Source organism: Eriocheir sinensis, chromosome 24 (genome assembly GCF_024679095.1).
Source record: "Eriocheir sinensis breed Jianghai 21 chromosome 24, ASM2467909v1, whole genome shotgun sequence".
NCBI classification, from domain to species: Eukaryota; Metazoa; Arthropoda; class Malacostraca; order Decapoda; family Varunidae; genus Eriocheir; species Eriocheir sinensis.
Genome location: NC_066532.1, coordinates 7,405,133 through 7,430,484, shown reverse-complemented (window position 1 = coordinate 7,430,484; position 25,352 = coordinate 7,405,133). Strand labels below are relative to the sequence as shown.

Genomic DNA, 25,352 nt, shown 5'->3' with positions numbered 1-25,352 from the left:
CCACCGCGCATGCGAACTGCGGAATACACAGCAGGAAAACCTATTAATTTGCCTGGTTTTGCTCTAGTTTGTCCATTTGTGATCTTTGAGATATTTAATATTGCCCGAAGGAAACGACACTCCAGACCAATCGACCAAACAAGCAATAGATCAGAGTGAACATCATTAACGTGGGGTAATTCTTTCTACATTCTGCCCTGTTCGTTTGTTATAAAGCCTTCTCTTGATTGAAGTGATTCTCTGATATTTGTTCCATGTATTGGAGCCGAAACAAGCAGAGTAAACGATAGCGGTGAGTGAAATAAAGAAAAAGTAGGTTGGTTAATATTGAACCTCTCTTTGCGAGCTATTTTGCAGCTGCGAGCTAATGGACATGTTTCCGGTCAACATATTTATTTCAAATTCTGTCTGTATGGATAAAATAGGCCCTAAATTCAGCTATGGTACTATTTTTTCTTCATGTAAAATAGTAAATGTGGTATAAAATATGGATTAAAGTTGAGGAAAAATCACGTGACCTGGAAAAGGGTGCTGATTGGTCGTAACGTCACGAAGCAGTCAGCAGGCCGCCAACTTTGTGTTACTCCGAGATTTCGTGTTGTGGTGTATGTTTCTAGTGGCTAGCAATGCCTGAAGACGTAACCCGCAATCGTTGGTGATCGTACCAATGTGCAAGAGTATATATATATATATATATATATATATATATATATATATATATATATATATATATATATATATATATATATATATATATATATATATTGTAACCTACCTGTAACCTCACCCAGGCGCCCGAAAACCCCGTCAGCGTCCCCAGGAGACTCACCGCTCCTTGTGGCTGGCGTCCAACGTCTGGATGGGCTACTCACGTTACTTCCGGGTTCTTGGTCCCCTGAAGTGCGACTCCCAGGCGTGTGTGCTACTCTGTGTTCTCTCCGAGAGCGACAGCGTGCGTGAAATCCAGCCTCTGGCCACCAGTGCACTTTACTGTGGAGAAAGCAAACCCCTTCCACTTCGGCGGGCTCAGAGTAAAACAATCCGCCGGTTTAACGTGGTTTATTTCCTTTGTCACAGTTCCCACACTGTTCCACCGGGGTCCGGCCACTTAATTGTTGACCGTCGAAACCCTCCACTAAAGTCCACAAACCCAAACACCGCCAATTCCAGGCACTTTCTCCAAGGGGGTCCATGCACCGCCACGCTACGAGCCTCAGGTCCCGACCGAGGTTCGAATCCAACTGCCTGCCGGCGTCCCCCAAGGCCCTCGTGCGCGCCCCAATCACAGGCCTTCCCGCTCGGTGACGTCACTTCCTGGCGGGAACCTCAGGCAGCCGTAACATCACCCCCTCCTGTGAAAGATGGAGCGTCCTCGCTCCCCAAAAAAAGTAAACTCAACTAAACATGTGCTCAGTCACAAACAAAGTAATCCATCCAACCGGGGAGACGCCGCTCCCACCTGGGCCTCCTTACCTCCGGCCCAAGATTACCTCCTGCCAATGCCCCGTCCAGGGGACACACCTCCTCGCCCGCGTCCTCCTCCAACACCATGGGCTCCGGTTCCCTCGGGTCCAGGTCCTCCTCATCCTCCGTCACCAGGGGCTCCTCGACCCCCAGCCCCAGGTCCGCTTCCTCCTCCTCCTCGCTGCCCGCCAGCGAAGCTTCCTTCTCCCAGGAGAAGTCTCCGGGACCGTGGTACAGCCAGAGCCGGTCCGCGTGCACCACCATGGCACGCCTGTAAGGCCCCTGGCGTATGCGGAATGTGACGTCAGAAAGGACCCGTTCCACGTCGTAGGGCCCCTCCCAGGGGCTCTGGAGCTTGGGGGACAACCCTTTCTTCCTCCGAGGGTTGTGCAACCACACTTTGTCCCCCTCCTTGAAAGGTGGTGACTTGGCCCGCCGATCGTACCGGTCTTTCATCGTCTCGCCCGACACCTTCAGGTTAGCCCTCACCTGATGGTGTACTTGCTGGAGACGGTCCTGGAGGGCGATAGCGTAGGGGGTGACTGTAGTGGGCATCTCCTCGTCCGGCGGCCTGCCAGTCACCAGATCCACTGGCAGCCGGAACTCCCGTCCACACATCAGCCGCGCGGGCGTGTACCCAGTCACCTCGTGTTCGGCCGAGCGGTAAGCCATCAGTACCAGGGGGATTTTCAAGTCCCAATCCTCCTGTCCCTCCTGGCAATTCTTTGCCAACTCCTGACCTAGGGTGCGGTTGTAGCGTTCCACCATGCCATCTGACTGAGGCCGTAGGGGTGTGGTACGAGTCTTTTTAATGCCCAGCAAGCTACAGCACTCCCGGAACACGGCCGACTCAAACTCCCTCCCTTGGTCGGAGTGCAACTCGTGCGGCACACCAAACCGGGCAAAGAACTCGTCCACCAACACCCCCGCCACTGTGCCCGCCTCATGGTTCGGGAGAGGGAACGCTTCCGGCCACTTAGTAAAATAGTCCATGGCCACGCACACAAAGCGATTCCCCCGAACTGTCTTAGGGAATGGGCCCACAATGTCCACTGCTACCCTCTCCATGGGTGCCCCTACCTGGTACACCTGTAAGGGAGCCACAGTCCTTCTCCCGGGGCCCATCTTGGCACAACACACGTCACAACTCCTGCACCACTCAGTCGCGTCCTTTCGCATGCCTACCCAGTACACACGCTGCTTTAACCTTCCGAGGGTCTTACGCACACCGAAGTGGCCGCTCGCACTACCACCGTGAGCCTCGCGCACCAGTTCCTTTCTCATTTTCACAGGAACCATTGTCTGCCAGAAGGCCACACCGCCGCCACTTGTCTCCCACCGCCTCTGCAGCACCCCATCACTCAGGCGTGGCACTGCCCACTGTTGCCACAACGCCTTAGCTGCAGGGCTCAACGGTGCAACACTTTCCCAAGGCGGTTTTTCCTCGCCTTCTTCCCGCAGTGTCACTATGGGCCCAATGTCCGCGTCCTCCCGCTGGGCCTGTCCGAGGTCCTCTCCCCAAGACCCCAACTAGTGTCACTGGCAACCGCGGCAGCTTTCACGCTCACAGGCTCCCCCTCCCGGCGGCTGCAATGCGCACAGTCACTTTCGCAGGGACGGCGACTTAAACTGTCCGCATTACCGTGCAGTTTCCCCGGCCGGTACTCAATGTGGTAGTCGTGCTGTTCAAGCTTGCCAATCCACCTGGCCAGCTGACCCTACGGGTTCCTGAGGTTCTTTAACCACCTCAGCGCAGCATGGTCCGTCCTGACCTTAAATTTGGCCCCGTACAAGTACGGATGGAAGTGATCTAGAGCCTGAATCACTGCCAACAACTCCTTACGTGTGACGCAATAGTTCCTCTCTGGCGCAGAGAACTTCCGGCTGAAGTAGGAGACAACCCATTCCTGCCCATCCTTTTCCTGGGACAAAACTGCTCCCACGCCCTCAGCACTAGCGTCGCAGTCCAGAATGTACACCTTTGTTGGGTCAGGGTACGGTAACACAGGGGCATTAGCAAGGGCCTCCTTCAACTCCTCAAAAGCCCGTTGACAGTCCTCGCTCCAGTGAAAGCAGGCCCCTTTCCGAGTCGAGTGGTGGAGTGGCGCTGCGGTCTGAGCAAACCCCTTCACGAACCGCCGGTAGTACGTGCACAGTCCGATAAACCCACGAACTTCAGTCACACTACGCGGCACCGCGGCCACTCCTTTACTGACTCAACTTTACCCGGGTCTGTTTTCACCCCCTCACTAGTCACTATGTGCCCCAGGAACGGCACTTCCTTCCGGAAAAGACAGCACTTCTTAGGACTTAGTTTCACATTAGCCGCCCTGAGCCTGTCCAGCACTGTTTTTAACCTTTCCAGAGCCAGCTTGAACGAGTCCCCGTACACTAGTACATCGTCCAAGTACACCAGGGCGCTTTTCCAGGGCAACCCTTCCAGCACACGCTCCATCAAACGCTCAAACGTTGCCGGGGCATTCACTAGTCCGAAACTCATTACCTTGAACTGGTACAGTCCTAGCCCAGACGAGAAGGCCGTCTTCTCTCTGTCCTCCTCCGCTACCTCAACCTGGTGGTAGCCGGACTTCAGATCCAAGGTCGAAAACCACTGTGGCCCCGTGAGCGCATCCAGCGTGTCATCCACCCTCGGGAGAGGGTAAGAGTCCTTTGTCGTCACCGCGTTAAGGCCCCGATAGTCCACGCAACACCTGGTGGACCCATCCTTCTTCTTAACGAGGACGACAGCGGCACTCCATGGGCTGCACGACTTTTCAATAACCCCTTGTGCGAGCAGCTCCTCCACGGCTTTTTCCACCTCCAGCCGTCGTGCAGGCGCAATCCTCCGGGGCGGCAACTTGACAGGGCGATTGTCTCCTGTGTGGATGTGGTGTTTTACCAGACTGGTCCGGCCCAGGTCATGGTCTCCCTTCGAGAACACATCCGCATACTGAGTCAACACTTTTCCCACCTCGTCCACCTGTTCTCCGGACAGGCATACCGAGCTCCTCTGCAATAGATCCTGCAGATGAGGTGGAACCCCAGTGCTACTCTCCTGCGTGCCCTCGACCAGACCTACCGGGTCCATAGTCGTCTGTACACCTTCACACCCGTCCGGAACTAGACTCTCCTTCTCCTTCCCTAGTCGGCAGCGGTGGCTGGCTTCGGGGGGTGACGCAGCATGGGCTCAGTGAGTCTCGACAGAGACAGCACACTCCACTGCGCCTCCGCCGCCTTCCCTTAACGGCACCACGTTGCCTCCGACCGCCATGGTCATATCCCCGAAATCCAGCACCGCCCTGCTCCGCTGGAGAAAGTCTAGTCCCAGCAAGTTCTCCCCGACGTCAACCACGAAGACAGGAAGACACTCCTCCGTGCCGCCCACAGTTACCCTGGCATCCACTGGCCCCCTGAGCTGTGTGCCGTGTCCCGTAATCCCACACAGCTGCTGCCTGGCCACCGGGGGCTGTCCGGTTGCCAGCATGCCGTCCTGCACGAACGTGCGCTCGGCGCCCGAGTCCACCGTCAGGTAGCAAGAATTCCCATCCACTTGCCCACCCACCTGACCGGTCCGGGCGCCCTCAGCGCGGCAACTTAGGCGGATTGGGGCTTCTTCTCCTCCGACTGGCGCTTGCCCCCCTCCGCCAGCCCGTCCCGGTTTCCCGCGGCCTCTTTACAGTCTGTGGCGGGGACCAGGGTACACTCTGAAGTCCGGTGACCCTTGCCACAGTTGTAACAGCAGGGCTTGTACTGAGTCAGCCCCGCTCCCGTGCCGCCAACCTTACTGCTGCTCTTGCTCCCCGGGCAGTACTTCCTGGAATGTCCCTGCTGCCCGCACGAGAAACAGTTCCCCTTGAACTCACCTGGGGGTGGTGAAGGACTGGAGGACGACTTCCCCACGCTCCCCTTCTTCGCCTTCACCTTGTAAGGGCTATGGTTCCCGCTGGGTTTCTCCCTTGTTGTCCTGAGAAACGACTCCAGCTCCAAGCCCCTGGCCAAAGCCTCCTGAAGGTCCTTGGGGTGCCTGCACATAAATCCTCAGTTGTTGATTATCGATAGCGTCAACAAACTGATCCCGCAGGAGGATGGTGATCAGCTCCTCACCTGCCCCTGGGTACGCACGGCGCACCAGCACCTCCAAGTCTTGCGCCAAGCGTGTCAGGGTTTCCCCCGGGCCCCTTGTCCGAGCCCGAAACCTGGTCCTGAACACCTCAGACTGGTGCTGATGCCCGTACCTCCGCTCCAGAGCAGCTGTCACCTCGCTGTAGGAGCTCCGTTGGGCGGCCGGCAGCTGGTTCAGAACCTCGAGCGCCGCTCCCTTGAGCGCGCACACCAGCTGCAGGGCCATTTCCTCCCGACTCCACTGACGGGCGCTCGCCAGGAGTTCGAATTGTGTCTTATATGCCTCCCAAGAGACACTCCCATCGAACTGGAGGCCTGTGGCCGGCGCCTCGTCCCGTCCCGGAGCCGTCGTGTCGTGGAGCTGGTGCACGAGTGGCATGACTTTACCGAGCCTGGCGGGGAAGGAGGAGGCGATAACACGTTAGCCGGAGTGCCCAGAGGTTGAAACACGGGTGCCGCGGGCGAGAGGCTTGCCGGAACCAGGGGACGAAACCTGCTCCTGTCATCACTAATGTCACTTCCCCCCTCATCCCCACTGCGCTGCTCGTGTACCCTGAGCGGCATGTTTCCCTGAGGGGCGACAAAGCCTTGGCTAGCACCCATAGCCTCGTCAACATACTTCCTTAACTCTCTGGCAACCCCTTCCACTTCAGCCTTAACCTCGGCCTTAGTAAACACCTCCTCAAGCACCTCTTCCTTCACCTCCTTTTTAATTAACACGGTTACACTCCTCCGCTAGGTGTGCCCTGAGCTCTTTAAATACCCGCTCGGCACTCCCCGCCACCTCCTCCCGTACACTTGCCAGGCTTTCAGTCACTTCACGGCGCTGAGCGTCAAAACCTTCAGTCATGTCTTCCCTCATGCCCGTCACAGCCTCCACCTGGGCACTGAGGGCGGCCAGCAGATCCTCCAGGGTAACTTCCTTCCCTGCCATGACTTAGAACACACCACACACAGTCCGTAACAGTCATAAGCCCGCCCGCTGGGAGGTAAACAACAGCTGAGCCTCTTCCCGCCTTTCCGGTCAGCTGACTCCCCCACGCGGCGTCCACGCAGCAAGACCGGACAAGAAAATGGCGACGCGTGCACACAGGGCGTAACCCTCCCACACGCTGCCCGTCGCTCTCACACTGTCCCAACACTCCCCGTAGCACCACACGCAACTCCAGCGGCACCCTCAGACAGACCAACAATAATCCCACTCCTGACACCACTGTAACCTACCTGTAACCTCACCCAGGCGCCCGAAAACCCCGTCAGCGTCCCCAGGAGACTCACCGCTCCTTGTGGCTGGCGTCCGTCTGGATGGGCTACTCACGTTACTTCCGGGTTCTTGGTCCCCTGAAGTGCGACTCCCAGGCGTGTGTGCTACCCTGTGTTCTCTCCGAGAGCGACAGCGTGCGTGAAATCCAGCCTCTGGCCACCAGTGCACTTTACTGTGGAGAAAGCAAACCCCTTCCACTTCGGCGGGCTCAGAGAAAAACAATCCGCCGGTTTAACGTGGTTTATTTCCTTTGTCACAGTTCCCACACTGTTCCACCGGGGTCCGGCCACTTGTTGACCGTCGAAACCCTCTACCAAAGTCCACAAACCCAAACACCGCCAATTCCAGGCACTTTCTCCAAGGGGGTCCGTGCACCGCCACGCTACGAGCCTCAGGTCCCGACCGAGGTTCGAATCTAACTGCCTGCCGGCAGTGCCAAGCAGTGTTGCCAACTCAAAATTTATAAATCCGCTAGGATGGCCTAAAAAATCCGCCAGATGATAGGTGAAGCAATAGAAATTTGCCGCTAGATTGGACTTGAAAATCCGCCAGTTACTCTTGTCAATTTTAAGATTTTTCCCGCTAGATAACATGCAATTCCGCCAGATCTAGCGGAAAATCCGCTAAAATGGCATCTCTGCCCCCAAGGCCCTCGTGCGCGCCCCAATCACAGGCCTTCCCGCTCGGTGACGTCACTTCCTGGCGGGAACCTCAGGCAGCCGTAACAAAATATATATATATATATATATATATATATATATATATATATATATATATATATATATATATATATATATATGCGAACAAATTTAAAGTACTCCACGTAAGATATTTCTGTCTGTGCTAGTGAATCCTGCAGTAATATTCTTTAGTTTCCCCTCGGACTAACTTTTCATCGTGAGCTCAACTATTCTCTACTGTCACGTCCTTTAATTGATTATAAAATATTGGTCTGCATTCGTTTTCTTCTTATTCATCTTCAGGCGTTGATTATATCTCTCTGACGTTCCAGAGCCATTGTTTTCTCTAGGTTAGGCTAGGTAAGTTTCCATAATACTATATAATACTAATATAAATTCAACCTTGATTATTTTCTATAGTTCCCCCTCGGACTAACTTTTAATCGTGAACTCAACTATTTTCTGCAGACCAGAGGCGAATCGGTTGATTTCACTCTCATTTTAATAATATAACATATTTCCAACACTCTTAAGGTGTTCTGGAAGCACCTATAACATACCTGTTGGGCGCAGTTTGGAGCTGGAGTGGCCATAGCTGATAAAAAAACAAAAACAATGGACACAACACTGGTACTGTCGTGTACGATCCGCTTCAGCACAACCTGTAAAAATAAAAACAAAATAAGCAGTATCCATTACAAATCATCCTATTCCCTATTTCTTACACACCACATCTTTTCCAGAAAACTCTTCATGGCTTCTATAATTCTCTCATTTGCTTCAGCACTCAGTCCCAGCAGCAGCAGCATCCATTCCCTCTCCGTTCTTGCAATCCTACCATTCACATTCCAGCCCATCTCACTCTTGAGTGCCACCCTCATCATCTCCGTCCTTTCTCTCCGGTACCTCCCACACACCAGCTGTATTGTACGTAGTACCAGATTTTTATAAAGCATACCTGTCAAGCTACTGTGGTGTCTTCCCTGCTAGCAAAAAAATGTGGGCCCCATGTGGGCAACATATGGGAAAATGTGGGCAAAAATATGGGTTCCCAGTTGGGCAATCTTGGTGGGCCCCGGATAGGCAAATATGGGCCCCACATTCGCCCACACGGACCCCAGATGGGGGATGCAACAGGGTATCTGTGTGGGGCCCAGGTGGGCAGAGTGGGCCCCATGTGGTAACCATATGGGCATGCATGGGCAACATTCCCCTAGATGCACAGGATGATAGTTCCTGCTGCCCACAGATCCATTGTTGGAGCTCAAATTATATCCCTATGTACATCAGTTTATTGCCTTTTGTTGAAAGTAATTTCTTGGTTTCAAATCCTTGAAATTAAGTCACCTTTCAAGGATTTGAAACCAAGAAATTACTTTCAACAAAAGGCAATAAACTGATGTACATAGGGATGTCATTTGAGCTCCAACAATGGATCTGTGGGCAGCAGGAACTATATCATCCTGTTGGCCTAAGTACAGTATCCATGCTTATCAACCCGAGGCAAATTAATCAGGCAGATGTGCCAACAACATAGAATGCACTCCATGAGAGCACAGTAAGAAAGCCCAGTCTTGGCAATGACCTTTCTCAGGGGCCAGGCAGCCTAGGAATCACCAACAACAACCTGAGGCAAAAAATATGTACTTAAAACTAAATCCTGGTTTATTGCTTTTTGAAAACTACAAAAACACAAGTTATTTTTCACCCTACTGAAAATAATGCACTGGTTCCACAGGCCATGAATAGCCAGCCAACCAATGATATTGTTACGAATGTGCTGCATGTGAATGATTGTATGTGTAATGTGATGAAATTATAGCATGATGCAATGTTAGCTCAGCATGGTGCAACTCTACCTGTTGGGACAAGAGAGACAGAGGGGAGCCCGGGGCCGCCGGCCGCCGGGCAGGAAGTGCTGAGTCGGCAGTTGTGAGCAAGGGTGGCTGACGGGCAGTTGAGGAGACGCGTGTCTGGGCTAAGAGAGTGTTGAGCTGCTCCGCTCGCGAGCTGTGTGCTTCCGGTGTGCGTGTCTGCCGTGCCCCTGTAGTACTGTGCCGGATTAACTAACTGTTCTGTGCCCTTGAAAGTTGCTGTACTGTGTGAGGAACCTGTCATTAAACTAGAACTTAGTGTTGAACGTGTATCCTTTGTGCCCTGCCTCGTTCCTACCTCCCCTCGGTGTTCGGTGTGGGCTGCTGTGAGTGACTGGTGCCCGTGTGGTTGTTCTGAGGATCACGCCGCCTGGCTGCCCGTGGATGGTGTGTGGTAGGGGGGGTGGCGTAACACTTGGTGTCAAAGGAGTGGGGATAAGTGAACAGTGAAGCGCGCCGAGTGTCATGGCGTCCCCCAGTGGTCGCCGTGAGGGTGAGGAGACGGGCAAGGCCGAGGCTGACGTGGGTGAGGTGAAGCCGGGCCAGATGGAATTGGTCGCTGCCATGCTGGCCAGTCTGAGGCAGGAATTGGATCAGAGAACAGAGAGAGCAGAACAGAGGGCAGACGAGAGGGCACGCGAGCAGGCTTAGAGGGCAGACGAGAGGGCACGCCATCTTGCCGAGGTCCTCCAGAGCAGTCTCTCGTCCCTGAAGGTGGAAACCCAGCAGTACACCGACAAGGCCTGCGACAGCGTCGATGAAGGCGGAGAGGCAGCGGCGAGAGTTGGCAACGTCACGCGGGGAGGAACAAGAAGCGTCACGCGTGCTGGCGGCAAGCACCAGGGTGACGGACTTGCTGGGGTCCTCGTGGGGCCCCTGGCAAGAACCCCTGGGGCCTCGCAGCGTTGTGTCAGAGTCAGCAGCTGCCGCAGGAAGTTGGGGAGCCATCGGAGCTGCTCCCTTGGGTCCAACTGGCGCCAGAGTCGGACCCACTCACCCCGCCTCTCTGCCGCCTTCACCGCCGCCCTCTCCATGCCGGCCGGCTCACAGCCCACGTGCTCCGCTTTCTCCCCCATCCAGCCCCTCGGCTTCCCGCCGTTCGGGGAGGCGCAAGCCGGCGGAGTATGACGGGAAGGTGGCCTGGGAGGCCTATGTTGCCCAGTTTGAGATGCTAGCTGCTGCCCAGGGCTGGGACGAGGCTGAGAAGGCGCTGCAGTTGGCAACAGCGCTTCGGGGCCCGGCTGTGGAAGTGCTGGGGCACCTGCCGCCGGCCCAACGTGCCTCTTACGGGAGCATGGCGGAGGCCCTGCGGTGACGTTTCGGGCACCACCTTCAGGCCGAGGTGTACCGAGCTCGCCTGAAGAAACGGACTCGGGAGCGCGGCGAGACACTGTCGCAGCTGGCGCAGGACGTGGAAGCGCTGGTCAGAAGGTCGTATCCTGCTGCCCCGGAAGAGATGATCGTGGTGCTGGCCCGCGATTTCTTTGTTGACGCTCTGCACGACCAGCAGCTGCAGATTTACGTTAAGCAGGCGCACCCTGGGGACCTGCAGGTGGCGCTGGCGAGGGCTTTGGAATTCGAGGCCTTCCTGAAGACGACCAGCGGCCTAGGGGCGGCCGCCCAGCCCCGCCGTGACCTCCGGGGCCGGAAGGCGAAGGTGAAGAAGAAGGCGGCGTCGAAGAAGGCAAACCCGGACGGTTTTCTCGGCTCGTGTTGGGGCTGTGGCAAGAAGGGGCACTGCAGTCGTTGTCCGAGGGAGCGAAGGACGCGTTCCCTTAACCGACTGAGTTCTGACGCCTTTCAGCCTTGCTGCAAGGACTGTGGCAAGTCTGGCCACCGTTCGAGCGCCTGCCCCAAGCCAAAGGAGGTAGTGCAGGCGGAAAACCGGGACAGGCTGGAGAAGGGGGCCGAATCCCAGCCGTCAGTCCCCGGGCCCCGACTTGCGTAAGCTGCCGCCGGATAACCAGTGCGATGCAGGTAGAGGGCTCAGTGGACGGGAAGCCATGCCGCCTGACAGTGGACACCGGGGCTGAGAAGACCTTGGTGCGGCCTGATATGCTGGCCGCCACGCGACTTCCAGACGCGCCTCAGAGGCTGTGCGGCGTTACGGGGCACTGTGTGCAGCTCAAGGGCCCAATGGAGGTTCGTATCGGCGTAGACAGCGCTGTGGAGCGGCTGCCGGTGTACGTCGCCGATCTGGACGAGCCGTGTTTGCTGGGCCTCGACTACCTGACGCAGAGCGAGGCTTGTGTCGACCTCGGACGGAAGCTGGTGAGGGTACGCGGTCAAGACGTGCCTTTGCTTCCGGACGTTGGCTGCGCAGAGATAATCGCGGCTGAGCGTCTGCACCTTGCCCCTAGGACGGAGGCCAGGGTCCGGTGTCGCCTGTCCAGAGCGATGCGTAGTAGTAGAGTCATTTTGGGGGGTTCCGTGACCAACCTCTCCGTACCTTTTTTTCTCAGTGGATTTGGCATACTAGACCAATTTGAAGGAAATTTAGCTCCTATGTACCTCCCAAAAATGACGGCTAACTTTTTTATAGCCCAAAATCCAAAAAGGGGCGCCAAAATTACTGCCACCCCCTATATCTCAGTAACTAATTCAGCTAGGAGGATAATTTTGGTGTCTAGACATAGGTTTTGGGGGTCAAGGATTCCAATTCTGCCATCAGTTCACTTGTAAAACAATTCCATAGCAGAGAAATCCAATATGGCCACCAATATGGCCACTGCTATACAATTTTCTTTGTTTCTCAACTACTATGTCACCTAGAAAGCTGATGTTGGTTTTAAAGCAAAGGTTTTGGGGGTCATGCTATCTGTTTATATTTAATAGAAAACTGTTGCACACCAACTTGCACAAAACTGTTACCACACCACAACTTTGATCTAAAGTCCAGCTTCAATAGTCTACATCACTATCTGGTCACAGTCACTACTACATGAGTCACTCTCACTGTATGAACTTCTGCTATCTGAATCACTGTCCACATTACTGCTGCTCTCTTCACTGACACTGTTGACCTCTGTGTTTGGTTCTGGCGGTTGTGGCATGGACAAGGGAAGTGGGGGCTCAGTCGACCTCACAGGTAGACACAGTCCGTTTACCAAATGCCATCCATGTCCTATCGGTGATGGGTGCCTTTGCAGCTGGTAATGCTTGAGCAAATATGCAAGATAATTTGCACGAAGCAGATGCTGATACAAACTGTCCGAGTCGGGCATGAGTCGCATTGTACTCTTCTTCTTCTGGGCCCTCCACTTTGCAGCTCTAGCTTCTGCTGGTGTCTTGCTTTTGGTGTTGCCATAGACGTAGCGAATGACGAACTGTTCCAAATCGCTGATCACATTCTGCGGTGCTGGAAGCTCTGCACCACATGAAGCAAGTAGCTTACGTGCCTCTTCAGATTTTACCAAGCGTCCTACAATCAGCAGTTTACTTGCCCCGAAGAACCCGGAGTTGTGGTCACACCCACTAATGACATGTATTGGAATAATTGATTGCGACATGTCTTCGCTACACAAACGTTTGGCATCAATCAATTGATGTTTTCGTTTCAAGCACAAGACCCCTGGCATCATATGAGCAACATATGCTGCTTGGACATAGTTGTCAGAGTCCTCTGTATCAAGTATGACTGCTGCTTTGTAGCCCTCTGACCGAAGCACACTATACATCGTGAACATGGCGGTGTCAGCTTCTGCTTGAAAACATAGGAGTTCAGGCAAATCCTTACCCGTAGTGAGATTCCGTGCATGGCTGCCAACCACACAGTAGACTATCTCTGTCCCTGTTCTTTCTGCCACTCTCTGGAATGCCCTTTGAAGAAATGCCTGTAGACGGATCTTGTTCGAAGGTTTACCTAGCAGAGTATGGAAATCCTTACTGGAGGGAAACTTATCGTCTACCTTTATAAAGACATTCTTGATTGGCATCTGTTTCTGTCGACGCATCCGCTCACAGTCCTTAATGTTGTAGTCCTGGTCGTAGGAATCGTTTACGCAAATGATCCTCTCTGCATTTGGGTGTCTACTCAGGACGAAATCTACCATTTTCTGTCCATAGTCGCCCCAGGTAAATTGGGTCCCATCCCTCTTCTCCCTGTCCTCAGCGCTTGGCACCGCAAGTCGCCAAATGAGCCCCATGTCAATTATGCTTGTATACACCTCAGGTTCTGGGGTCACCTCCATTGCCAATTTCCGCAAAAGTTTACTTTTCTGAGACTTCCGGAACGTTCCATTCGCATTAAAGATAGAAAGACTCTCAGGCGTGACACGATGTTGCATGACATCTTCAAGTTTGAGTGTCCCACTACCATCAACTAATCCAACAACAGACGCCAGTGCATCCCGCTCCATTTCTTCTGCCTTTCCCCTTAGGTTCTCACTAGCTACTCCTCCTTCCAGTTCCTGACTGGAAAAGTTCTTTCGCTTGCTCCGTGGAACTCTGTCATTCAACGACTTGCTTTTGGAGTACACCCTTTCATCCATGAACTCCTTAACTTTACTTCTACCATCCTCCTTGGCTGATGTCAGATCAACGGTAAGCGATTCGGAAGCTGGTATTCCTGCCTGAAGGGACCGCAGTGTCTGATTAGTATGGTCAAACGGATCACATTCAAATTCTCTGAGACATGAACTGATATCCTGCACAACCAGTTCATCCTTCCTTACTTTACTTGGTGCGCAATCAGCATGATCTCCTTTCCTATGGCTCTTGCGATTAGCATGATGATGGACAGCTCTTCTCACTCGATTGATGTTGTTCACGTTCCGAGTATTTGACAGCAGTTGCTTCTCGTTGTTGAGAATGGCTAACCAACCGGATTTCAGTTTTGAACCCTTATTCATCGTTGACTCAATCCATATGTCCAAAGCAACGCAAGAATATGGATTTCCAGTCATTGACTGCGCGAACATCCCATCTTCCATGAATACTGCCTGTTCTGCAGAAAGGGTTTCAAGGACTGCGATGAAATCTGGAAGGTGACGACCATATTTGTCGTTATCATAGATCTGCATCCAAGGTAGCATCAGTTTGAGTGAGGTTTTAAACTCGTGCCAGTTGCTTGTCCTCAGCGCGTGTACGTTTTGCGTCAGAATCTCAACCATTTCCATAAAGGAAATCCAATACTCTGCGAGAGGGGCACCCTCATAGTCCTTGAAGAGCTTCTCCACCACATCTTTCATCTCTTCATTCTTCTCTAACTCTGCGTGTGCATCTGCAAGTTCCTGCGCATCAATCTCATGTCTGAGCTTGGCAAGAGATGACTTTATCTCTTCAGATAGAGGGGAACCTTCCAAATGCTTGTCTAGTGCATGATGGACCAGAGTTTCATAGAACAGGCGAAGACAGCGAACCCCGCGCTTGAAATGTTTTCCCCGAAGGTACGAAAATTGTATAGCAGTGGCCATATTGGTGGCCATATTGGATTTCTCTGCTATGGAATTGTTTTACAAGTGAACCGATGGCAGAATTGGAATCCTTGACCCCCAAAACCTATGTCTAGACACCAAAATTATCCTCCTAGCTGAATTAGTTACTGAGATATAGGGGGTGGCAGTAATTTTGGCGCCCCTTTTTGGATTTTGGGCTATAAAAAAGTTAGCCGTCATTTTTGGGAGGTAAATAGGAGCTAAATTTCCTTCAAATTGGTCTAGTATGCCAAATCCACTGAGAAAAAAAGGTACGGAGAGGTTGGTCACGGAACCCCCCAAAATGACTCTACTATAGAGCGGAAGGCATGGTGGAGCCCACGGAAAACCTGCGGCTGGCTGACGGCGTGGCAGTCGGACGGAGCCTCGTTGGGGCGCGGGAGGAGTTAGTTACGGTGCTGGTAGCTAACTTCTCCGACGAGGCCCGGAAGGTACCCGCTGGTGCCAAGCTGGGCACCTGTAAGGAAGTGGAGCGCCCAGAGGAGACGTCGGGCAGCGAGGAGTCGGCCGCTGTGGGGCCGCTGCCCGACTTCCTGGAGGATTTGGCGCACCGGAGCGCCGCTAACCTGACGGAGGCACAGACGGAGAAGATGCGCCACACCCTGGCCCAGTACGCGGACGTGTTCAGCAGGGGTGACTTGGATCTGGGCCGCACGGGGTTGGTGAAGCATAGCATCAACACGGGAAATAGTGTGCCCATCAAGAGCCCGCCCCGACGTATTGCACCAGGCGGAAGGAAATGCAGCGCACTGTCAACGAGCTGGCGGCACAGGGGGTAATTGAGCGGTCAGACAGTCCTTGGTCCTCAGCGGTAGTCCTGGTTAAGAAGAAGGACGGCGCTTCTGTGTGGACTACCGGGCGCTGAATGATGTGACTGTCAAGGACTCTTACCCCCTGCCTAGGATCGACGACACGCTCGACGCACTGGTGGGGGCCAGGTGGTTCTCCACACTCGACTTGAAGTCGGGTTACCACAAGGTGGAGATGGCAGAGGAGGATAAGCCGAAGACCGCTTTCTCTTTCGGGCAGGGTTTGTGGCAGTTCAACGTCATGCCCTTTGGCCTCTGCAACGCCCCTGGCTGTTTCGAGCGCCTGATGGAGAGGGTGTTGGAGGGCCTGCAGTGGAAGACAGCGCTCGTCTACATCGATGACGTCATCGTCTTCGGGAGCACCTTCGAGGAGGAGCTGGAGCGGCTGGAGGAGGTACTACAGCGGCTGAGGAAGGCCAACCTCAAGCTCAGCCCCAAGAAGTGTTCGCTCTTCCAGCACGAGGTGCCGTTCCTGGGGCATGTCGTCAGTCGGGACGGCGTGTGCACCAACCCGCAGAAGGTGGCAGTGGTGAAGTGGCCCGTTCCCACCAATGTGGCGGAAGTTAGGAGCTACCTGGGCCTGTGCACGTACTACCGCCGCTTCGTGCAGGACTTCGCCAGCGTGGCAGCCCCTCTCCACCGGCTCACCAGGAAAGGGGCGTGCTTCCTGTGGGACGAGGCGTGCCAGGCCGCGTTCGACGGCCTGAAGAAGGCACTGGTGGAGGCACCGGTCCTGCCTTACCCGGACCCGAAGCTTCCCTACCTGTTGGACACCGACGCCAGTGCCAAGGGCGTCGGGGCGGTCCTGTCACAGGTGAAGGACGGAAGGGAGCACGTCGTGGCCTACTACAGCGCCAAGTTTAGTAGACCTGAGCGCAACTACTGCGTGACGAGGAAGGAGCTGCTGGCGGTGGTGAAGAGTCTCGAGCACTTCCACCCGTACCTATACGGCGCTGAGTTCATCGTCCGGACCGACCACGCTGCCCTACAGTGGTTGAAGACGCTGAAGGCGCCGGAGGGTCAGCTGGCGAGATGGTTGGGGCGTCTCGAGCAGTATAACTATCGCATCGTCCACCGCCCGGGTCGTGTCCACTGCAACGCTGACAGTCTGAGTCGACGCCCGTGTGAGGCTGGCTGCTCACATTGTGCCCAGAAGGACTCTGACCCTCTGTGCCTCCGCTTGCAGGTGCTAGCGGGCGTCGCTGAGGGGGATGACAAGTGGCGTAAGGCGCAGCGTGAGGACGCTGATCTCGCTCCCATCATCCAGTGGCTCGAGGCTGGCGGGGAGCGCCCCGGCTGGGAGGCAGTGGCGGTGGAGAGCCCCGCCACCAAGTGCCTAGTAGATCAGTGGGAAACTTTGCGAGTAGACGAGAGAGGTGTGTTAGTAAAGCGCTGGGTGGCGTTGAGCGGCGTGGGTGGTGACGCGTGGGTTGTGTTAGTGCCCCGAGCCTTGCACGCTGAGGTGCTGAGGGAGTTACATGCCGGACTTACCAGTGGCCACTTGGGCGAGGAAAAGACCCTGTGCCGTCTCCGTCAACGTTTCTACTGGGTGGGAATGCGAAGTGACGTGTCCGAGTGGTGTAGAGCGTGTGACGTGTGCAGTGCAAAGAAGGGCCCCGCCAAGAGAAACCGAGCTCCGTTACAGGTGTACTGCGTGGGGGCGCCCATGGAGCGGGTGGCCGTGGACATTGCCGGCCCGCTGCCTCTCACGCCACGGGGTAACCGGTACATCTGTGTGGTGATGGACTATTTCACCAAGTGGCCCGAGGCGTATGCACTCCCTAACCACGAGGCCGAGACCGTGGTGGGCGTGCTGGTGAAAGAATTCTTTACCCGGTTTGGTGTACCCGCGGAACTGCACTCTGACCAAGGCCGTGAGTTTGAGTCCCGAGTGTTCCGTGAGTGTTGCGAGCTTTTGGGGGTGCGCAAGACCCGGACGACGCCCCTCCATCCGCAGTCTGACGGCATGGTGGAGCGCTTCAATCGGACCCTTGTGCAACAGCTGCCCAAGTATTGCGGGAAAGGCCAAGAAGACTGGGACGTCAAGCTGCCCGCTATGCTAATGGCGTACCGGTCCGCTGTGCATGAGGCAACGGACTACACGCCCGCCCGCCTCATGTTCGGCCGGGAGCTTAGGCTACCAGTGGATTTGGCCACGGGGCGGCCCCCCGACGTGAGCTTGCCCACCGTCACCTCTGGCTTCGCAGCGGCACTGCAGGAAAGCCTGGCTGAGGTGCACCGACGCGTACGGGGCAAGCTCAAGGTGGCAGGCCAGGCCATGAAGGAGACATACGACCGGCGCATGAGGGACGTGAGGTACTCCGTGGGTGACAGAGTGTGGCTGCATAACCCCCGCCGTAAACGAGGGCTCTCGCCGAAGCTACAGAGCCCCTGGGAGGGGCCGTACACGGTGGTGGCAGTCCTCTCTGACGTCACCTACCGGATTCGACGGGGACGAAAGCGCCCGTCTGTCCACGTGGACCGGCTGTGGCGTTACCACGGTCCAGGGCGCTACTCCTGGGGCCACGGCGAGGAAGGAGAGGACGTAGGCCCCAGCAGCAGCGACGAGGACGTGTCAGAGGTCGACCACAAACCGAACGAGAACATGGGCGGTGTGAGCGAAGCGGCAGACGTCAGTGACGACCCTGAGCAAGGACTTGGGGCCGACGACGCCGCTCTGGGTGCCACCGCCTGCCTGCCGCCGCCCGCATCTCCCCAGCGGCGCCCTCGGCGAGAGAGGCGACGGCCGGGATGGTTAAGAGACTTTAGTGATGTCCCAGGGGACTGATTAGTTTGATTTATTTCATGTGTTTTGTTTGTTGAATGTTGGGGCAGCCGGGTCGACTGCCTTTTGAAGGAGGGGATAGTGTTACGAATGTGCTGTATGTGAATGATTGTATGTGTAATGTGATGAAATTGTAGCATGATGCAATGTTAGCTCAGCATGGTGCAACTCTACTTGTTGGGACAAGAGAGGGGAGCCCGGGGCCGCCGGCCGCCGGGCAGGAAGTGCTGAGTCGGCAGTTGTGACTTGTGAGCAAGGGTGGCTGAGGGGCAGTTGAGGAGACGCGTGTCTGGGCTGAGAGAGTGTTGAGCTGCTCCGCTCGCGAGCTGTGTGCTTCCGGTGTGCGTGTCTGCCGTGCCCCTGTACTGTGCCTGATTAACTAACTGTTCTGTGCCCTTGAAAGTTGCTGTACTGTGTGAGGAACCTGTCATTAAACTAGAACTTAGTGTTGAACGTGTATCCTTTGTGCCCTGCCTCGTTCCCTCCTCCCCTCGGTGTTCGGTGTGGGCCGCTGTGAGTGACTGGTGCCCGTGTGGTTGTTCTGAGGATCACGCCGCCTGCCTGCCCGTGGATGGATTGTGGTAGGGGGGGTGGCGTAACAATATGTACGTAGATTAAGTATAGTATTAAGTATTTATAAGTTATGCATTAATGTTAAGTTTTCTTTGAAGCGCCCAGACAAAACTATGTAGTAACAAGGAATCCAAATCCCTTTATAAAAGTTTTGATACCTTTATACTTTAGTATGTTTATATACTAGGATTGTATACCATATGTAAGTTTCAGCTACATATAGCTCCTAGAGGATTCTACACACACACACACACACACACACACGAGGACACAAGGCGCTGAGATTAAGGTAATGTAGAGCTTAATAAATACTGTGTGCCTCCACGCCTATCCATCCCCCTCAAGACCGACACCACGGACACGTCGACGAGGATGGGATATAACCAGTTGCCACATATTACAGGTACGTTGTAGTGCTGTCAAGAGTAATGAAGTGCTGGTAGACTACAAACACAGTAACCAACTAATTCTGAACATGGGTTTGCTGGAAAATAGTAAATGAAATTACTCAATGCAATAAAATCAACACATATGAATAACAGCAGAATATGATTTGTACCTGTCAACTACTTTTGTGCAAATACATAAATTGCTTCTCCTAAGAGCATGAAAGCCCAGCTGTCTCGGGGTCATGCCACTTAAATGTGGTTAGTACAAAAACATAACAAGGGTAGGTGGGTGTGCAAGAGCTATATAAAACAGCCCATACTGCACAACTAAAACAACTTCAAATAATGTCCTCATGAAGAAATACTCTGATTATTGCAATTTGGATTAACAGCAGTCATTATATACACTCGACGGAGCACAGAAATCAGTCCAAATCTTCTACATTTGATTCAGTTATGGCTTTTATTTAATTTTTTACAACAAAGGAGGCAGCTCAAGGGCACACACACACAAAAAAAAAAAGCCCGCTACTTGCTGCTCCCAAAAAAGAATCAAAAGAGGTGGCCGAAAGAAAGATCAAATTCGGGAGGAGAGGTGTCCTGATACCCTCCTCTTGAAAGAGTTCAAGCAGGCCCGTCCATAAGGGGGGGCACGGGGTGGCACTGCCCCCCCTACCAGATTCGCTGCCCCCCCAACTACCAAGTTTCCTGCTCCTCCCCTCCTACTCCCCACCCCAACTATCAGGTTCTCAGTTAATATCGAGGAGATCTGGGAATGTCTCTACGAGCGTTGGTACTCACGTTTACTGCAAGATTTCGGTTTCCGTATATTGGTAGATGTTATCCTCTTCCGGAAATCAAGAAAAAAAAAGTTACACAATAAAAAAAATTCCTGTATCCCCTGCAGCGTAAACCCTCCCCGCCCCACGTAACGCCATGAAAACAATAAAAAAATTGAACGATCTATATATGTATCAACCAATGGCGCGTTACATCTTATTTTTTCAGTCAATCGACCAATCAGCGAGCTTTTTGTTCCCAACCCGCAGGCATTTCAAATCAGTCTCAGTCTAGCGAGGGAGGAGGTTGGGTGTCGTCACTGTCGTGTCGCAGTTCATGGAAAGTGTTTAACAAGTAAGTTGTCTTAGCATGCAGATATCCTCATTCTTAGTATATATATATATATATATATATATATATATATATATATATATATATATATATATATATATATATATATATATATATATATAGTATGTAGATATACTAAAATTAAAATCAGGTAAAATCTGTAAATCTGAGGTAATTTTCCTCATCATTTAAGGTAATACCAAAATGTATATTCTGAGAGAGAGAGAGAGAGAGAGAGAGAGAGAGAGAGAGAGAACTGTTTTTATTATATCCCAACTTTAGCCATGACAACTATGGACCCATGCATCGATATAGGTGGGACTAACTCTTTGCTCTATGCTACTGACAGCCTTCTCATGATCTGCCCCCCTTAATATTTCAATTGCCCCCCTATGGTTAGACTTCTGGGGACGGGCCTGAGTTCAAGTCGTAGGCAGGAGGAAATACTGATGAAGGAAGATTGTTCCAGAGTTTACCAGTATGAGGGATGAAAGAGTGAAGATGCTGGTTAACTCTTGCATAAGGGGTTTGGACAGTATAGGGATGAGCATGAGTAGAGTCATGTGTAGCGGGGCCGCGGGAGGGGGGGAGGCATGCAGTTAGCAAGTTCAGAAGAGCAGTCAGCGTGAAAATAGCGATAGAAGATATAAAGAGAGGCAACATCGCGGCGGAATTTAAGAGGTAAAAGGCAATCAGTAGGAGGAGGAGAGCTGATGAGACGAAGAACCTTAGCCTCCACTCTGTCCAGAAGAGCTATGTGAATGGAGCCCCCCACACGTGAGATGCATACTCCATACGAGGGCGGACAAGGTCCCTGTATATGGATAGCAACTGCGCGGGGAAGAAGAACTGGCGGAGACGATACAGAACGCCCAACCTCGAGGAAGCTGATTTAGCGAGAGAGGAGATATGAAGTTTCCAGTTCAGATTTTGAGTTAAGGATAAACCGAGGATGTTTAGTGTTGAAGAAGGTGACAGCTGAGTGTTGTCGAAGAATAGGGGATAGGTGTTTGGAAGATTGTGTCGAGTTGATAGGTGGAGAAATTTAGTTTTTGAGGCATTGAAGGACACAAGGTTCCTTCTGCCCCAATCGGAAATGATAGCAAGGTCTGAGGTTAAGCGTTCTGCAGCCTCCAGTCTGGAGTCGTGTACTTCCTGTTGTGATGGTCTTCTATTGAAAGAAGTTGAATAATGCAGAGTGGAGTCGTCGGTGTACGAGTGGACAGGACAGTTTGTTATGGAAAGATCATTGATGAATAACAGGAAGAGAGTGGGTGGTAGGACAGAGCCCTGTGGAACGCCACTGTTGATAGGTTTAGGGGAAGAGCAGTGACCGTCTACCACCGCAGAGATAGAACGGCTGGAAAGCAAACTGGAGATAAAGGAACAGAGAGAGGGATAAAATCCGAAAGAGGGCAGTTTAGAAAGCAAAGACTGGTGCCAGACTCTATCGAAGGCTTTCAATATGTCTAGCGCAACAGAGAAAGTTTTACCGAAACGGCTAAGAGAGGATGACCAAGAGTCAGTTAAGAGAGCAAGAAGATCGCCAGTAGAACGCCCCTTGCGGAATCCATACTGGCGATCAGATAGAAAGTTAGAAGTGGAAAGGTGCTTTTGAATCTTCCAGTTAAGGATTGATTCAAAAGCTTTAGATAGACAGGAAAGTAAAGCTATAGGGCGGTAGTTTGAGGGATTGGAACGGTCACCCTTCTTAGGCACAGGCTGTACAAAGGCATACTTCCAGCAGGAAGGAAAGATATATGTTGATAGGCAGAGACGAAAGAGTTTGACCAGGCAGGGTGTCAGCACAGAAGCACAGATTTTAAGGACAATAGGAGGCCCTCCATCAGGTCCATAAGCCTTCTGAGAGTTGAGGCCTGAGAGGGCATAGAAAACATCATTAGGAAGAATCTTAATAACAGGCATAAAGGAGTCAGAGGGGGGATGAGTAGGAGGAATATGCCCAGAATCGTCCAAGGTGGAGTTCTTACAGAAAGTTTGAGCGAAGAGTTCAGCCTTAGAGACAGATGAGACAGTGGTGCTGCCATCAGGGTTAAGGAGAGGATGGAAAGAGGAAGAGGTGAAATTGAAGGAGATATTTTTGGCTAGATGCCAGAAGTCAGGCTTACCCTCTAATGATACCCAAAATAATAGTCAACAAAGCAAGCCTCCTCCTACCATGCCTAACAGTATATAGCTAGGAAGTATTATAGCATGAGGCAGAATTTTCGGTAAAAATTATCTCACCAGTCTCAGTCCAATTGCAGACAACAACAAATAAATAGGGCAAAGTCAGGCCTATAACTATCAACACACGGCCTACATATATACAGCAGTACCCGGTAAGTCAAAGAACAGATACAGAGTAGATAAACATGTACAGTATGCCTACTACATGTACTACATAATAGTACATACAACATACCCACCAAAGCAAGGGAAAATTCGGTACAATTAATGAACAACTGGCACCTAAATTAAAATTATTGTTGCACACTCACCTTTTTCTCCTCACCCGTATGTCAGCTGGCCACCACCGGGGGTGTCAACAGTAATAATCCACTACACATGCAATAACACTAGCTGGCAAGTGCACACTCACACCAACATACAATTTACAGGCACTCACTGCACAGAGTGCACCCTCGTGCTTACAGCATTCCAACCAGTTAAATTAGGTTAGATTACATTAGGCTAGGTTGGTTTTAGTTACGTTGGTTTTAGTTAGGTTAGTTTTAGTTAGGTTAGGTTTAGTTACATTAGCAGGAATGGGTGTGAGCGTGAGGGTGCACTCTGCGTAATGAGTGCCCAATTTACGTAGGTATACCATCCAAAGCTGCACTCACACACAAGGAATAACCACTCACACGTACTCACACACCTATATAGATGTGTATTGATCTAGAAAAAAATGTACACACTGAGACACATGTTTCGCCCCAAACAGGTTTTCTCCTGACGGTGCTAAGAAAAAAGACAACTGCACACCATTACACAAGTAATACGAGCAATATACGTACCGTACTGTACTACACCACACAAAACACATCCACACACATCATACTGTAAGTATTAGATGCAAACGGCAGGTCAGAGCAACAAGGAAATCACCAAAGACGGGGGAGGGCAAGAGCAATCTTACTGTACACATGTTCTTGTTGTGTATTTGCTGGGGCCCGTGAAGGCTGTGGTACCACAGCCTCTAGGTAGTGCTCCAAAGGTGCAAGTAGCAGGTGGATGACTGTTTGACTTGAGTTGCTCCGTTTTCTTGAGAAAGGTTCTGGCGAGTTTTAGGATCTTGAAGGCCAGGCCAGGGTCTTGGTTACCACTCAGGAGGTCAGATACTGTGGGTCTGTGGATGTGAAGTGAGGCCAGTGAGTGGAGGAGTTTCCCTGGTTCTGGTTCGGGGTTTTTTCCCTCCAAAAACCGCTTGATCTTGATTTTACAGGAGACTCAACAGCTTCCCCTTGAGTCAGGCCTTTGGAACAGCAACTCCTGAAAAGAAAAGTAGGTAAATTTATCGCAGAGGTCAGAATAGGATTTGGGGGTTGAAACTATTTTTTCCTGATAGATTTCGATGTGCTCTTTATGAATTTGATAATTTTTTCCATCACAATTTTTTCCCCCCCACCCCCTCCTAACCAAACCAAAACTAACCTAAATTCCAGGGGGAAGGAAAAAATAATTTTTATTTTTTCAATTAAAAAAAAAAAACTGCCCCCTAACGTAACCAAAACTAACCTAACCTGACCTAACCAAACATAACCTAACTTAACCCACCTAACCTAAAGTATAGGGGGGGCAAAAAATTTGCAATGAAAAAAATTGTCAGATTTCTAATCAGCACATCGAAATCTATCAGAAAAAAAGTACTTTCAACCCCAAAATCCTATTCTGACCACTGTAATAATAATACCGAAAAATACATAGGAACAATACACAGCATGCACAATATATTCTCTAAACCTGGCACACCACATTCTCTCCAAGTACTCCTTGGCAAAACTTAAGAACAACCACTCCAAACCAATATTCGTAGTATCTTAGCACGTGAAAGAATTATTATTATAATGCATTTTCGTATACGTTTTACCTTGGGGAGGGGCCAGGGGGGCAAGCCTCTTTAATTATAGAGTTAGGTGGCTTGGATTTTCTAAGTCCATTGTTATTTTTTCACAACCGCCTCTATACACAGACTGAGCCTCATACCTGCCTTGCAGTACACCCTACAAACTAGTTCCTAAGTCAGTGCGCGCATGGATCATTACGATTTCGGACATAAAACGGTTCCCTACGTTATTTTCTTCGCTATATTAAAGTCAATAATGCCGCAAGTATATGTATTTTATAATTTGCAAGGACGACATTCATGAAATATTAATCCGCGGGATCTATCGGTGTCAGCCTGCCACGTAGCAGCTGCCAGTCTTGTGCGGCCCGCCATCATGGAAGGAAGGATCAACTCTTCTTTACTCTCCTCAAATTATCAATCTACTTCACCTTTCGGTAAGTCTTAATTGACTATTAAGCCCCTTTATTGTTATCCCTCAGGAACGTCAAATAACCAAAAATCGAGTCCCTTTAATACTACCATTTTCGAAGTGACACGGCCGTGTCACATGTGACGCTCTTAATTGGTGCCTCGTGGGCGTATCAAGCTGCAACAAGCACGCGCCTCCAATATTATCCCCACGAGAATAACCTTTCTAAGGCGCCCACTACACTGGGGACTGTAGGGATTTTTCCCGATTGTAGGGACATTTTGGAGGCCAATATTTCACTCAATTTACCTTATAATACTCAAAACCAAGAGTCACCGTAGGTTC

The 25,352-nt window shown here is 52.0% G+C and overlaps 1 protein-coding gene across 1 annotated transcript in view; it reads left to right on the top strand.

Moving 5' to 3' along the window:
• The first annotated feature begins 9,069 nt into the window (after positions 1 to 9,069).
• LOC127002825 (uncharacterized) overlaps positions 9,070 to 25,352 on the top strand; it is a 40,079-nt gene continuing 23,796 nt past the window's right edge. The window contains exon 1 of the mRNA XM_050869047.1: positions 9,070 to 10,118. The gene's annotated coding sequence lies outside the window, so the exon portion shown is untranslated. The remainder of the gene's footprint in view (positions 10,119 to 25,352) is intronic.